The sequence below is a fragment of the Chrysemys picta genome, chromosome 13, assembly GCF_011386835.1.
Source record: "Chrysemys picta bellii isolate R12L10 chromosome 13, ASM1138683v2, whole genome shotgun sequence".
Taxonomy (NCBI): domain Eukaryota; kingdom Metazoa; phylum Chordata; order Testudines; family Emydidae; genus Chrysemys; species Chrysemys picta.
In genome coordinates, this window is record NC_088803.1 from 40,931,958 (window position 1) to 40,946,915 (window position 14,958).

The 14,958-nt window shown below is 42.2% G+C and overlaps 1 long non-coding RNA gene across 2 annotated transcripts in view; it reads right to left on the reverse strand.

Annotated features, from left to right (window-relative positions):
• Positions 1 to 14,958, reverse strand: part of LOC135975350 (uncharacterized) — a 187,863-nt gene that overhangs the window by 116,266 nt on the left and 56,639 nt on the right. The gene's annotated exons all lie outside the window — the stretch shown is intronic.

Here is a 14,958-nt window from a genome sequence, read left to right on the forward strand (position 1 = left end):
GAGGGGAAACACACCAACAAAAAACCTGGAAGCAAACACTCCTGAATAATGAGTTTTCCAAACATAAGCTGAAATAGGCCCAGTCTTTATAATGTTACAAAGTAAACCCTGGGTCCAAACTAGGGATGTTTGAAAATCTGGATCTGAATGCAAATTTTGAAGAACAAGCCCCTTCTCTATATAGTATAACTTGTTTACAAAATCTAAAGGTTAAGGAAGGATGCTCTTGTGTGTAAAGCGTAAGTCTATGACCCAGCTCAGATACAGACATCCTCTGACCTTGGGTGAATCATTGAACCATTCCTTGCCTCAGTTTCTTCCCCTATAAAAGTGGAAATAATAAGAATTATCTAACAAAGACCAGTAAAATCAAGGGGAGGGAGCCCTTCCAACGGGCTTTGGATTAGGCCCTTTGAGATCCATATTGTATAACAAGCATGATTAGTATGATTTTTTTATTTGCATCTTTTATAGATTAACTCTAGGAAAACACATTTACCAAAACATTAGGAGACTGATTTTAATCTCACTTATGCTGATACAAATATGTAACTAATTCAGTGACATCCATAGAGATTCATTAGTGTAAATTAAAAGAGATTCACTTATACAAGAGTGTGCACAGAATGAGTACACACGTGAGTATAAATGGGCATATGCAATTACTGCAGTTGCACACAAACTGGATAACTGTGCAAATGCATTTAATTTATATGCAGGGACAGAAACATGGTAACTGCACATAGTGATCCCACAGTAGATTTTCCAAACACCGAATATTTTTGAATATCATCCTTAGGCCCCATATTGCCTGCTGAAGAAATTGGATGCATTTGTGAACTCTCCATTTAAACCATCAGTGTTCAAGCTTGGAAGTTGTTCTGCCCTTCTTTCCACTGGATTTTAACTTTACTTGCTTTCCTCTGTGCTTTCTATTGATCTGGATGCCACGTAACAAATGGCCTGGTTTCCCAACCACCTTGGAAATGTCATATAGGAGTCAACAAAAATACTTACTGTATGTTTTATAAAGAATTACAGCTGGCTGTGAATTACTCTGGCTTTCATCTCTGTAAACCTGGTCTGGTTGCCTACTGTATCGATGGATGAGCAGAAGTACCAGAAAATGATTCAATGAGCCAGTGAGTTTCCCAGTTCATGGACATGACAGCCTGAGACGTACTTATTCACTCTGCGTCTCTCTCCTCAGACACTATACTTGAAGTTGCTATGTAATTTAAGAGTGCTCAGTATATCAGATCTCAACTACTTCCCCCCCCTTGATTTCTGATGAATCATGGTAGGAAAACTGCAGCTTTAACACTGGAGGATGTGACATAATGCAAAGCAGCACAAGAGGTTTATTAAAAAAATATGTCTGTCAGGCTTTATACTACTAGAAAGGGATCATTTGAATTTTATGCCCGTAATTCAAATTTGGGGATAATTCAACACCCAAACAGATACATTTCTAGCTGTATGCAGTCACACGATGTAATATTGGGGGTTGTTTATTACTTACTGGCATGTTGTTATAGCATTATCTCCCCATACTATGCTTAGGGGACAGTTTACATTTCCATAATAAAATCAGTTTTCTATAGGTTTATAATTCAATCAGTTTGCATTTCATCAGGCTGTAACTTGGCATGTGAATTTTTAGCTTGGATACAATTGTTTTGACTAAAAGATTACTTTAAAAGCAATAAAGTAAAACAGCTCAAAGAGAGGGGGTTTTAAAGTAATGTTGTGTACTCCACCCCACACACCTGCTCTTATCTAACTAAAAATGGCTTAATTTTTCCGGAACCTTGTGGATAGTATAGACCATGGTGCCAGATGGGCATATGCCGATTTACACCTGCTGAGGATCTGTCCTTATTGTCTTTAGGTATTAAGAAGCACAGTAAAGTAAGACATTTTAAGACTGAATGGCAGCTATTGTTTATGTAAGAAAATAACAAGAATACATAGCTCTTATGTCCATAAGATAAAAGGCCTATCTACCTTAGGTATTTTTGAGGTGCCCATCACTGTAATCTATAATTACTATTGACATTATGTATTATTTGTGTAGTGCCAGCAAGGGTCTCACAGTGCTTCGCAAATACTAATTCATTAAGGGCCTGAACCATTGAAAGACTCCCATTGACTTCAGTGGATCTTGGATCAGGCTTAGCCTTTCGGGGGGATAGCTAAGTATTACATATTGTACAGAATGAAAAAACAAAGGACTGACCGGTGACTTACCAATGGCAAGTGCCCGAGACTAGGGTGCCAGAGCCAGCCCTTCCTACCTAGACAGGGCAGCCTCCCATATACATCCACTGCACTTTTCACTGCCTTTTTACCTGCACCATAAGAGTCCTTCACTAGTCTGTTACGACACCCACGTTGAACCTCTCCATTGGTCAGAAATATTCAGTTACCTTTCTATTTCCTCACTACTTTTCATTACGTCAAGATTCCTGGTTCAGGCTGGGAACAGAAGAAAATACCTGAGAGAACCTGATTTTATGCCATTTCCAACCAAACAGACAAGGTGGGTGAATAGTTCAGCTCAGAATGGAAACTTCTCCCAACCTCAGTTCAAAACTATGGACGATCTCCTGTCACCAGCTGAAATACATAATAAATAATAATAATGTCCAAAGAACCACTAGAACAGAAAATAACATGAGTGTAAGGACATTATTCCTCTGCACTGAGATCTTTTGTGTCTGCTTCTAAGGAGCAACTTCAATGTTAATTGGAAAAGTCACAGGGGGAAAAAAAAACCAAAGGAACCGCTACACCTTTCTCACTATGCTAAGACCCTATTAGTTCAGTGTAACCATGTAGCTTGCCTCTTAAAGGCTAGAGAGCCTGGGGCTAGCTAACCCTGAGGAGGCACATCTGAGTTGGATCAGGTGAGTCCACTATCAAGAGCAGCAAGAAGTGGGAAAGGCTGCTGCAGGAAAAATCCTGACCTCAGGGGAGTTTGGAGGTCAAAGCCCAATGAGGCTTTTGTAGGAAACCTTAACTGGGTTTGGGTCTGGAGGTCAGAGCCAAAAGGCTAAGCTCCAGGGAGGAAGACTGGCTGTGAGAACAGACTGGGACAGTTGTGATGTTAGAGCTAAGTATGAATGTTTGTGTTGTGGTAACGGGCTCTATTTTGGGATCTGGAGGATTATTTTGAACGGTTTCTGTTATCAAACCAGCCACAGTCGGGGTTGGGAGCGGACAGGAAATCCTGTGTGAAGTTCTTAGGGGGCTCAGAAGAGGGGGAAACAGAGGCAGCGTGCTGCAGAGTGACCTCTGGCCAGGAGGGGGTGCTCAGGAGGCAGCTGACCCCATTACAACCAGGAACATTAAAAAACAAAGAACAAGTTGTTTGTGATTTATTAGGACAGTCTAGTCGGACCTTTCTTATTTGTTTCTAGTTAGTTCAGTCAGCATCTTTGCCCCACGAACCTGGATTTTTTCCATCTGTGTTACTTCATTTTGAAATTTTTATTTATTTATTTAATGAGCACTGATCTGACTCCTTCAGTGTCGGAGGCCCCCCAGGGTGATATATGGGTGGAATGGCAGTCTTACCCCCTGAAAATCCTGGATTTTACCAGTTTGTATTAGGCCAGCAGGACCACTCTAAATTTTGCCCGCTGTCTAGAATATCAAGGGGCCGATGATTCCTGCAGCCAACGATCCCTGAAACGTACGTGTGTGTGTGTGTGTGTGTGTGTGTGTGTGTGTGTGTGTGTGTGTGTGTGTGTGTGTGTGTGAGAGAGATGCAGGTGTGTCCTCTTTTCCCTGGTCATGCCACCACACAAGAATCCCAGCTAGCCAGTTAAATTGGTTTGATGGTCTCTTTGTGCTGCTGGAAAGGAACAAGGGTGCCATAGAAGGGTTGAGAATCTAGCTGCAGGTTTGGAACCTAGATTTAAAACCAGTTCTAATGTTTTAATTAGTACAGCTGATACCTGTTGGAGCGCAGGGAGGAGGAGTGTAGTACGCATGTCTGGCCTGTCCAAAAAATAAGGCATTCACAGGTAATTTCCAGCAATTATCCTTCCATGCCAAAAGAAACCACTTCTTTGAGAAGAGCTTTGTGTCCAGCAATGATTTAGAAACTGCAATGAACAAGTACGAGAAACTCAATATGATGCAAAATGAAACTGTTACAAAGGAGCCAAGATTCTAATGTGACAATATGGAGCTGTTTCAAATGAGCAAATAATAAAACAGCAGCAGCAAATGACCTAGCTGATGTTGGCACACGCTGATGCCAGTATGAAATGAAAAACGCATCAGCCTAAAATGTCAGCCACCTAATATTGCCCGGTTATCTGGTTCATATGCAGAGAGGTGGTGGCATTCAGTGGCTATGGTATGGATGGGAGTGAGGAGACTGTGCTCCTGACTGCCACAAACTCCTTGTGTGGCCACATCACTTATGACCATATTTCAAAAGGCAAAAATTGCACTTGCATTTTAATGGCTGAGATTCAACCGTGGGCATCAACCTGACTAGTTGAGCTTCTCACTACACATCCAGATCTGGTACTTTAGGAGCCAAGACCCAGATTTGTGACCATTATTCATTTTTCAGGTGCAAAAATGCACATTTTGTAGGTGCATGACCTGCTCATGGAAAGAACGACCAAATCTTTTAAAAAACTTACCCCATAACCTCTGAGTGCCTCAGTTTTCCTATAAGGAGAATTATACCTAACAAGCAGACTGTTCCTGACATTGCAAGAGGTGTAAACGGAATTGGAGAGGGAAGGGAACAAAAGAAGCTCTCCCTTTACCCATGGCTACTGCCCCTCCTCTTCCCTCTCACCATGGAAGAACCATGTATAAGTGGGGCGAGGAAGAGTTAGAGCGGGGCATGGCGTTCCCCTGCCCCCACCATGTAGGACTGGCAGAACTGGCCAGCCACAGAAGGCAATGCATGCTGCAACCTACTAAGAAGGCATCACCACAAGTACACTCTCCCTATGCACCACAGTGTTCCAGGAGGCTTCTTTTGTAACCCTGAAATGTCCAATCGCCTTAATAGGCGCAGCTTGGACACTACATTTATAAAGCACTTTGAGATCTACAGATGAAGAAAAAAAAACCATGTGCAAAGTATGAGTCATTACTATCTGTGCTGAGAGAGAGAGAGAGCGAGCAATTCACACCAATACATCCTTGCTTGTAGTTTTTATCAGTTAAGGTGATACATGTCTATAATGATAAATTCCCAGGAGTCAGTACAACTATAAAAATCATTGGACCAAATTTTCTGCTGGTGTAACTTCATTGAAATCAAAGGAATTACATCAGAGATTTTGGTCCATTAAATTAAAACTGGATTAACATAGTATTATGGCACCATCTCCATCTCTGACTGTAGCATCTCTGATAGTAATCAGGGCAAAATTTTCGAAAGACAGGCTTCTCTTTTTGTGAGTATTGCTTGGACTTGCAAAATTTGCACCCACATATTTGCACTTGCAGTTGAGTTGAGGGCACAAACCAGGGTACTTATACTTGTAGCTATCTGATTGCAGGTGCTGCTCAGATAGTTAAAGGCATGTGTCCACCTGTAATTTATTTTGGGGAATCAGAATTGCTGGCACCAATTTTATAGGTACAAATTGTTCCTGCAAAAAAAATGTATCCCTCAACATCAAATGCATGTTCTGGACCAACTCATTCAAAGAGTCAATGGAACTATGCAAATGTACACCAACAGAGAATTTGGGCCCCACAGTTTTGTCTGAAGTTTGAATGCTTTAACTGTGCCAAATTTATCTTTGGTGTAAGTGGGTGTAACTTCCACTAGTACCAGTGAAGTTGTACTCCATTACTCAAGGGCTGAATTTGTCTCTATAAATACGAATCTTCTCCTCAACCTAAAATCCACACCAAACTCACCAATAAAATAATTGTCCTTTCTATTAGTCTTTGTCCAAAACAGGAGTAACTTATGAAACATAGTGAAAACTATACTAGAAAAAAATCCTTGTTAGACAATCTCCCATTATAAGAGACTACTCCAAAGCATCCCTAAATATACAGAAATTCTGATCTTAGTTTACTAATATCAATATGAAGCAAATCTCTAATTCCATGGAGTCACTCCAGTTTCATGTCCATGTAAATGGAATCAGAACCTGGCCTGATGAGTATAGTTCTACTCTGCCATTATTAGAAGACAGTTTCACTTAAGTAAAAGATTTTTTTCAGTGCCTAGCATGACTGCTTATGTCAGGTTGCATTTTATATATACACACAAAAAACAAAACTACGCAGAGCAAAAAACACCACAATACGAAAAAACCCTGGTGAAAATAACACAAGCAAAAATATGTATTTAACTCTTCCACATATACACAAAGTTGCTAGGATACAAGCCAGTGCTTTGCAAACTGGCAGTACAATTACATTTACAAAGAAACTGACAAGGATTGACCTTTGTCTACTCTTTCCTGTCTGCCTTTTACCAGGCATGGAAAAGCCTGGTGGCTTGACAGACAGATTTGATGGGCACATTTCCAGACAGTGTGCTGTCTGGATGGGTGAAGTAGTTGTGCTTTGTGAATCTGCTAAGAACTAAGGAAGCTTTTAAAAAGTGCCTCAGCCATCAGTGCTTAGCTCTTGTAATAATGAAAGGCAGTTTTTTTTCATAACCAGGCTTATATAACATTTGGACGCACAGGATTTCTTCTGCATTTTAAAAACGAAATATTTCTAGTGAATGCCAAATTGAAATGATTCATCAACATATAATTGGATTTCTTTCTAATTAGTACACACATGAAAAATGACCCACATTTGCAAAAGCATGCGTGCAAAACAGCGAGCGTTTCTGGCAAGCCCAGAACTGTACACAGGCAATGCTCAATGCACTCTCAGAAGTCGGTGTCGTTGTATATAAATGTACCTATATTTGCACAATATTCCAACTTAAACACAGGCACTGCAAAGGACATGCAAACAACATGCATGCAATTTAGTGTAAACCACGGTGGAAATGTGTGCCATTTTCTATACATTTTAATAAGTGCAACTTTCGATGGCAGTGACACAAAAACAATTACTTCTGGAAATTGTTTTATGTATGTGCATTTGAAACTACATGGACATTAAAAACAGTCTGTCGAATTAAAGGTTGTGCAATTAATTAAGTGCAAATTCTGTAGAACTGGACCAAAGAGAAAATTCATCAAATGTATGAAATATGACCTATCTTGTCCAAAAGACAAATATGTTTAAACAAAAAATATGAAAATTGATGACAAAATTACTGGTTGCAAAATGCACACAGAGCAAATTTGAGACAGCTGTACTTTGATTCAGCATGGTAGGTTCACCCTTACAGAATTCGTGATTCATTATCTCCACTGTCTTGTACAGCTTTTGCTAGTTAATCTCTACAGTAGTCTCCTGTACCTTTGATAGTAAAAGTTCTCCAAAAAAGTAACCTATAGCTGTATATTGAAGGTTTACTGCACGTACAAGAAGTCTGATTAAATTTAATATAAATTGGAGATGGGTGCCTTCTCTCAGGCACCTCAACTCTTTGCTTCTGCTGCTGTTACTGTCAATCAATCGTTTCCTTCTCTTGTGCATCCTAATACACTCAGGCTGAAATCCTTTGTGCAAGAGGGCTTAAGTTGGACTTAAGTGGTACACATGCCCTGTGGTGGCCCTCTGCACAAAGATGGATTTTCCCCTCTCTGCAATCAGTATATACATTATGAACATACATGGTGGGCATTAAGGCCCAATTCTACAGCCAGCCTGAGTCCTAGCCTCCTTTTTACAGGGGTGATTTATACCTGTAAAACTCGTATTTCTAACTTTGGATCCCCAAAATGAATTGCACCGCCAATCTATCTTAAAGGCACATGCACTCAGATTTGCTCCTGCAACTCAAATGCACGTATAAAATTCTAGGTGCATGCAAGTTTTGTGGGGGTAAATTGTATTTGCAAAAGGTGAGGACAGCCATTTGAAAAATGGGCCTGATTCTACTTCATTGTAGTCAAAGGAGATTTTGCAGTTGACTTCAGGAGAGGAGGGGAGGAAGGAGAAGGATCTGTCCTTCAAGCCCAGCAAAACATTTAAAGAAGTGCATAACTTTTAAGCACATGAATAATCCCATTGTCAAGTGAGACAGCTCATGCGCACTGAATTCTTCAATGGCTTAAAGTTATGCATGTGCTTAAAATTTTGCTGGATTGAGCCCTAAGTGTCCGTGCATTGTAATTTCATTCAAATGTTTACATGCATGAAGGACATGTAAAATCTGTGCAATTTCTGAAGAATGCACATTGTGTCTGTCAGAAGATACAACTTCAGCAAACCTTTTTGTGAGGTGTGCATGTGTAATGTACACCACACATATTGTATTACACGTGCTTGATGTTATAAACAGGTATAAGGTTTCACAAATCAGAATCAAACTGTAAAGTGGATAGTAAAGAGGAGGCGGACTGGAGGGAACGCTAGGAATACAGCCTGTTATTTTCATATTAAAATGTAATGGTGCCATTAAAGTTAAAACCACTGTTAAACTTGATTGAGTAAATTAGTTAATTAACCATAACATTTAATGCATTCCTCCAAGGCATACCGCGATTCCTCAAGATGCATATATTTTACAGAGTCTCAGTTGTACATTATCCTAACTGTGCATTGTAGTATGATTACACTCATCTCTGAGTGACTTATTATGAGCTCACTTATAAAAGAAGAAATGGAAGGTTGTAGTATTGTTTTGACTTTGGGGTAGATTGAAAAAATAGCGGGAAAGGATTCAGACACTTGTTTTCTTGCTGCCAAGAAAGCTCTGATTTTTTTTTTTAAAATATAAACTTTAACACAGTCTCTCTCTCTCTTCCACCCCCCTTTCCATTTCTCTAAAATAGCCATATCTGCTACATTTGATAAACAACATTCAAGTTTGCTTGCTTCTCGACATGAAGGCATCATCCTATTAAGAGCATTTTGCATAGGACAGCAATTATACTCTTAAATTTTATATAACACCTGTTCTCACAGGGTATCCCAAAGTGTTATATTATTATACAAATTGTGAAACAGATTTTCTGACACATTAGACGTGCACTTGGACACCTAAATCAAGTGCACAAGTACCACAATTACACATACAAAATGTTAAATAGTGCATGCAAATGACTGTTTACTGTCATTTTTGCAAGCCATTACCGGATATCCAATTGTCGTAATTGCATGTGCTAATGATGTATGCCCCGGCATGTCTGGCATGTTTGAAAATCTAGCCATACTATTAATATATGTAGATACAATTATATTAATAAAAACCAAAAACTATACTGAGTGACAGTTAAGGTTGCATCAAGATAAGCCTCAGTCACTCAGTGTCAAAAGCATAAAAATCACAAATGAAGCAAGGAGTCTTCCGCATTCTTTGCCACCTGCAGATATCACACTCCAAAACTCCATGAGGCTTTGGCTTCCATCTCCAACACATACCATAAAGCAATACACCTCCAGCTTTATCAAATTCTATCACAAAACCTTAATGCCAATGTCATAATATTTTTGTATCGACCTATCTGACCGTCACACATCCTAAGATCTGGAAGTTAATTTGCTTTAACATAGCTGAAGTCGCCACAAAACCAAAACCCAATAAACATTCAGTTTTGGATTTTTAAATCGCTTTTTTTTCCTCTCCCCCCCCTACCTTTTTTTCCTTCCCCATTTTTGTTTCCTTTTCTTTTCCAGAGGCAACATTGAGATACCATTTTCTGTTCAAAACTGCGTAAGATTGAAAATGTCCTATCAGCTCTAAAATGGGTTAAGGCAGGGGTCGGCAACCTTTCAGAAATGGTGTGCCAAGTCTTCATTTATTCACTCTAAGTTAAGGTTTCGCGTGCCACTAATACATTTTAATGTTTTTAGAAGGTCCCTTTCTATAAGTCTATAATATAGAACTAAACTGTTGTTGTATGTAAAGTAAATAAGGTGTTTTAAATGTTTAAGAAGCTTCATTTAAAATTAAATTAAAATGCAGAGCCCCCGGACCAGTGGCCAGGACCCGGACAGTGTGAGTGCCACTGAAAATCAGCTCGCATGCCGCCTTCGGCGCCCGTGCCATAGGTTGCCTGCCCCTGGGTTAAGGCAATTGAATTCTTGCTGTCCAGTTATAGCAAAGCAGATCATATTGCCTAGTAAAGCATGGATTCTAGTTAAATCAGCGTGTACATAACAGGTGCAATAATTAGCACTAATGTTAATCGTAAAACTAAACAAACCTAACAAGAAAATTCTGAATAAAGGCTGTCACATAGGTCTCAACTCATGCAATCCTGTACTGGAATCAGACCTTAAAGCAGGGATCGGCAACCTTTGGCACACGGTTCACCAGGGTAAGCACCCTGGTGGGCCGGGCCGGTTTGTTTACCTCCCGCGTTCCCAGGCTCGGCCGATCGCGGTTCCCACTGGCCGCGGTTCGCCGCTCCCACTGGCCGCGGTTCGCCGCTCCAGGCCAACGGGGGCTGCGGGAAGCAGTGTGGGCCGAGGGATGTGCTGGCCACAGCCCCCATTGTCCTGGAGCGGCAAACCGTGGCCAGTGGGAGCTGCGATCGGCCGAACCTGCGGACGCGGCAGGTAAACAAACCGGCCCGGCCTGCTAGGGTGCTTACCCTGGCAAGCCACGTGCCAAAGGTTGCCGATCCCTGCCTTAAAGCATAGTTTCATAAAAGGATATATGGGGCAGTATTTTTAAAAAGGCAGCCTTCTTTTTGTGGGCTCATTTGCATCCTTATGTTTGCACCTGCAACTGAATTACAGAACAGCTCTGGGTACTTGCACCTCCAACTTTGTGATTACAAGTGTAAATTATATGGTTAGATGTCTAAGTGCTCTGATTTGCACCTATAATTCATTTTGCATGTACAATGGTCTCAAGTTGCGGTGGGGGAGGTCCAGGTTGGATATCAGGAAAAACTATTTCACTAGGAGGGTGGTGAAACACTGGAATGCGTTACCTAGGGAGGTGGTGGAGTCTCCTTCCTTGGAGGTTTTTAAGGCCCGGCTTGACAAAGCCCTGGCTGGGATGATTTAGCTGGGAATTGGTCCTGCTTTGAGCAGGGGGTTGGACTAGATGACCTCTTGAGTTCCCTTCCAACTCTGATATTCTATGATTCTATGAAAACTGCAGGTGTCATTTTTGCAGGTGTAAGTTGCACCAAAAACAGGTGAGATTGGGTCAGCCCCTTAGGAAACTTATCTACAGAGAAAGCTTCCCTTAGGACACTGTAAACACATTGTCCTTTCCCTCTCTCTATCTCACTGATTTTCTTTTTGTGCAAAATTAAAAATATCCTGTTCAGTTAGGAAATCAGGAAGTGCATTATCCTTGCCAGTGAGTGATGCTAACAGTCAAGAATGCTGTGACCTAGTTGCTAGAAACTAAGCAACAGTCAGGTTTGTTTCCACCGCTGAAGTTATCACTCTGTGCCAAATACGTCTTTCCACGAAAGATTCTTTTTAGCATACATCACAAAGAAGTTGCTCGCTATAGCAGCCGTTGACATACTTAAGATTCACTGTTTCAATAGAAAACACACATGCAGAGATAGTTTTCAAATAAAGGAGACAAGAATGTAATCTCAAGAAAAAAGATGGAGAAGGGGGAAAAAAACCTCAAACCCCTCCACAAACCCAAAGCGCATGAAAAACCCCCAAATACATAAGTCTGGTTTTCTGAAGCCAGAGAGAATTTAAAAAGGAATGATCAAAATTTCCAAACACAACTTTAGAAGGTAAGGTATATCTCCTCAATATTTATTCCACTCTGTATGCATCCGAAGAAGTGGGCTGTAGTCCACGAAAGCTTATGCTCTAATAAATTTGTTAGTCTCTAAGGTGCCACAAGTACTCCTGTTCTTTTTGTGGATACAGACTAACACGGCTGCTACTCTGAAACTTTAGAAGGTGACTATGTAAATCTTGCCTGCGCATCTTTTTGCATGCAGAAAGGCCATTTATTCATGCTACTTAGATAATGAATTTTGAACTTACCTACGTAATTAGTTTGTGTAGCTGCCTGAGTATGTAAATATATATTTTTTTTAATTGGGGAAACAAATAGGAATGGAAAATTTTCAGGCATAATTTTGGATGTTGGTTGGAAAACTTGCCCCATCTTCAAAATGGTAGCAGAGTTAAATGATTGTGACAACATGGCCTAGAATGTCACTGATGCAAACTGACTCCAATGACTTTATTCACAAGGCGGTAGACTGAGGCCATGTCTACACTATAAAGTTAAGTTGATTTTATGTAAGTCGACATCGAGCCTCCGATTTAAGCAAGTCAATCTTGCGTGTCCCCACTATGCTCATTGTGTCGGCGGAGCGCATCCCCACTAACAGGGCTTGCATAGACACACGGAGCGCTGCCCTCTGGGCTATCTCTGTTGCTTTTTACTGTTGTTAGCATTACAAACACCTCACGCCTTATCCTACAGTATTTGCTCAGCCAATACAGGAGCCGCTGCAAGGAACTATGTGATGCCCCACAAGCAGCCCTGCTGGAAGCCATGGAGCGGAACAATTTGCAGTTGCTGGTGACAGTCACGCATCACCTTGACATGGTTGAGTGCTACTTCTGGGCCTGGGAAACCAGCACTGACTGGTGAGACAACATCATTATGCAGCTATGGGATGATGAGCAGTGACTGCAGAACTTTCGAATATGTAAGGCCACTTTCCAGGAACTGTGTGAAGAGCTTTCCCCAGCCCTGAAGCGCAGCAATACTAAAATGAGAGCTGCTCGGACAGTGGAGAAGCGAGTGGCAATAGCTCTGTGGTGCTCCATACTATCTGTGAAACTAAGGGAGACAAGTTTCTGGTGGTGTGGGGGGGTTGAGGCAGATTGGCTGCACAAAATTGGCTGCCAGGCAGACACCAGGCCAATAAGAAGAGCACATCGAGGGGCTCCGCGTCTCCGGGAGGCTTTGAAGACTAGTTTCAGCAATGATCCACAGTAATGTGACACTTATCTGTGTTGTTCCTTACCAAGCTGTCCCCTTCATTGCATTTTCTCCCCTGTAAACTCCACCCCCCCCCCCCACTAGCCACAGTGGGCTGAATGAATAAAGAGCCTTTTCTCCTCAATCCATTAAGTTTTATTATGCACACAAACACACAGAGACAGCAATGAAAATGGGGCAAAAGGGCTAACAACCCGGGGGGGGGGGGGGGGAGGAAGAAGAGAAACGAGGACAGCTTGCTTACAACTGCACTGCAAATCAAAGGTGTGGGAATGAGCACCTTCTGGTCCTTGTTCCCTCCGCTGGTGTTGAGTGCAAGGGATACTGAACTCCCCCCCCCCCCGCCTCATAGGACGTTTTGGGGTGGAGGATGTGGAACTTGGCGATGATGGCAGCAGGTTCAGCATAGGCTGCAGAGGGACTCTAGCATTCAGCTGCCTTTCTTGAACCTCAACCAGATGCCTCAACATGTCCGATTGCTTCCTCATAATCCGCAGCATCTCTTCCTGCATGGCATGTTCTTGTTCCTGCATGCTCTCCTGTCCATGTCCAGGTTCTTGGACAGTGTAATCCTCCACATACTGAGCTCCTTCTTGTCATTCTCAGAGGCACACATTAACTCATTGAACATATCCTCCCGAGTCTTCTTTTTCCGCCTTCTAATCTGGGAAAGTCTCTGTCCTGGTGTGGAGGATGCGCCAGCCGACAAGGTTTCAGCTCAAAGAATACAAAGCACAAGGGTAGCATTGATAGTGCATACATTGCTTCTGGTGCAAGGTTAATTCTTTTTATATAAAAAAGAAAGACTTCTTAAAGTACTTCCTTGCAAGCTACAACATAATCACAACCGCTGGCTACTGCAAGAGTCGGTTCGCTGCTCCAGCCATGGTGAGTAAGGCCATGAGGCATGGGCGAGAGGTCTTGTGCTGCAGCTTTTGTGAAGGCATCTTTGGGATCACTGGTTGCAACTTCAGAAAAGCCGCCTTTCCCTTAGCAACCTGGCTGGTGTTTGAGAACAGGCACCAGTGTAAAGTCCCCCACATAGTTTGATTTTTCAAAAGCAGAACTGGGGGGGGGGGGGGGGAGAGGAGGGGGAAAGACACAAACAGGAAGCCTCCTCCCCCCTTTTTAAATGCTGGTTGCAATTCACAGTGATCCCTTCCAATCACAACCATGGAACGCTTGGGTAAGCATGGTTGTGACACCCAGATTTCACCAAAAAGGGGCGGATTACTTGTTGAATTGTTTGAGGTTTAAGGGCTAGCACTGAAAATTTCCCCCATTTCCCCTAGGTGACCATATGCGATATCACTCTCCTGAGGGTAACAGAGGCGGAAAAGGAGCAGATGCTGAAAGCATTTGGGTACAGACCTGGCCCTTATGCTGCAATGCTGTGTGCCACAATGATGGCAGAAGAGTTAATACTGGAGGGGTGCAGGAAAGTGTCCTACTGTGGTGGACGAAATAAGGCAGCCCTTCCCAGAAACCTTGTAGAGTACCTCCATGAAAGCTTCCTAGAGATCTCCATGGAGGATTCCGTGGCCATCCCTTTGCACATAAACAGTCTTTTTCGGTGAGCACCTTCTGCGTAGCTGGAGTGGCCACCAATATCCATTACACCTACTTTTTTATTCAGATTAAACATTAAAAATGCCAGAGGTGCCTTCCCCAGCATCATACTCCACCAGCAATTGGTCTTGTGAAGGGATGGGCTAAAAGCAGAGTTAAAAACAGTTCTTGGCTATCGGGGAGAATGGATCCTCTGCTTGCCTGCCACGCATTCTCCTCCTCTTCCTCGTCAACAATGTCCTCCTCGTTGTTGCTCGAGGTCGCCCAGAGCTCCTGGGAGGTATCCACGGAGCATTTTGGGATAGTGCTGGGGTTGCCGCCGAGAATCGCATGCAGCCCCTGATAAAAGCAGCGTATCTGTGGGA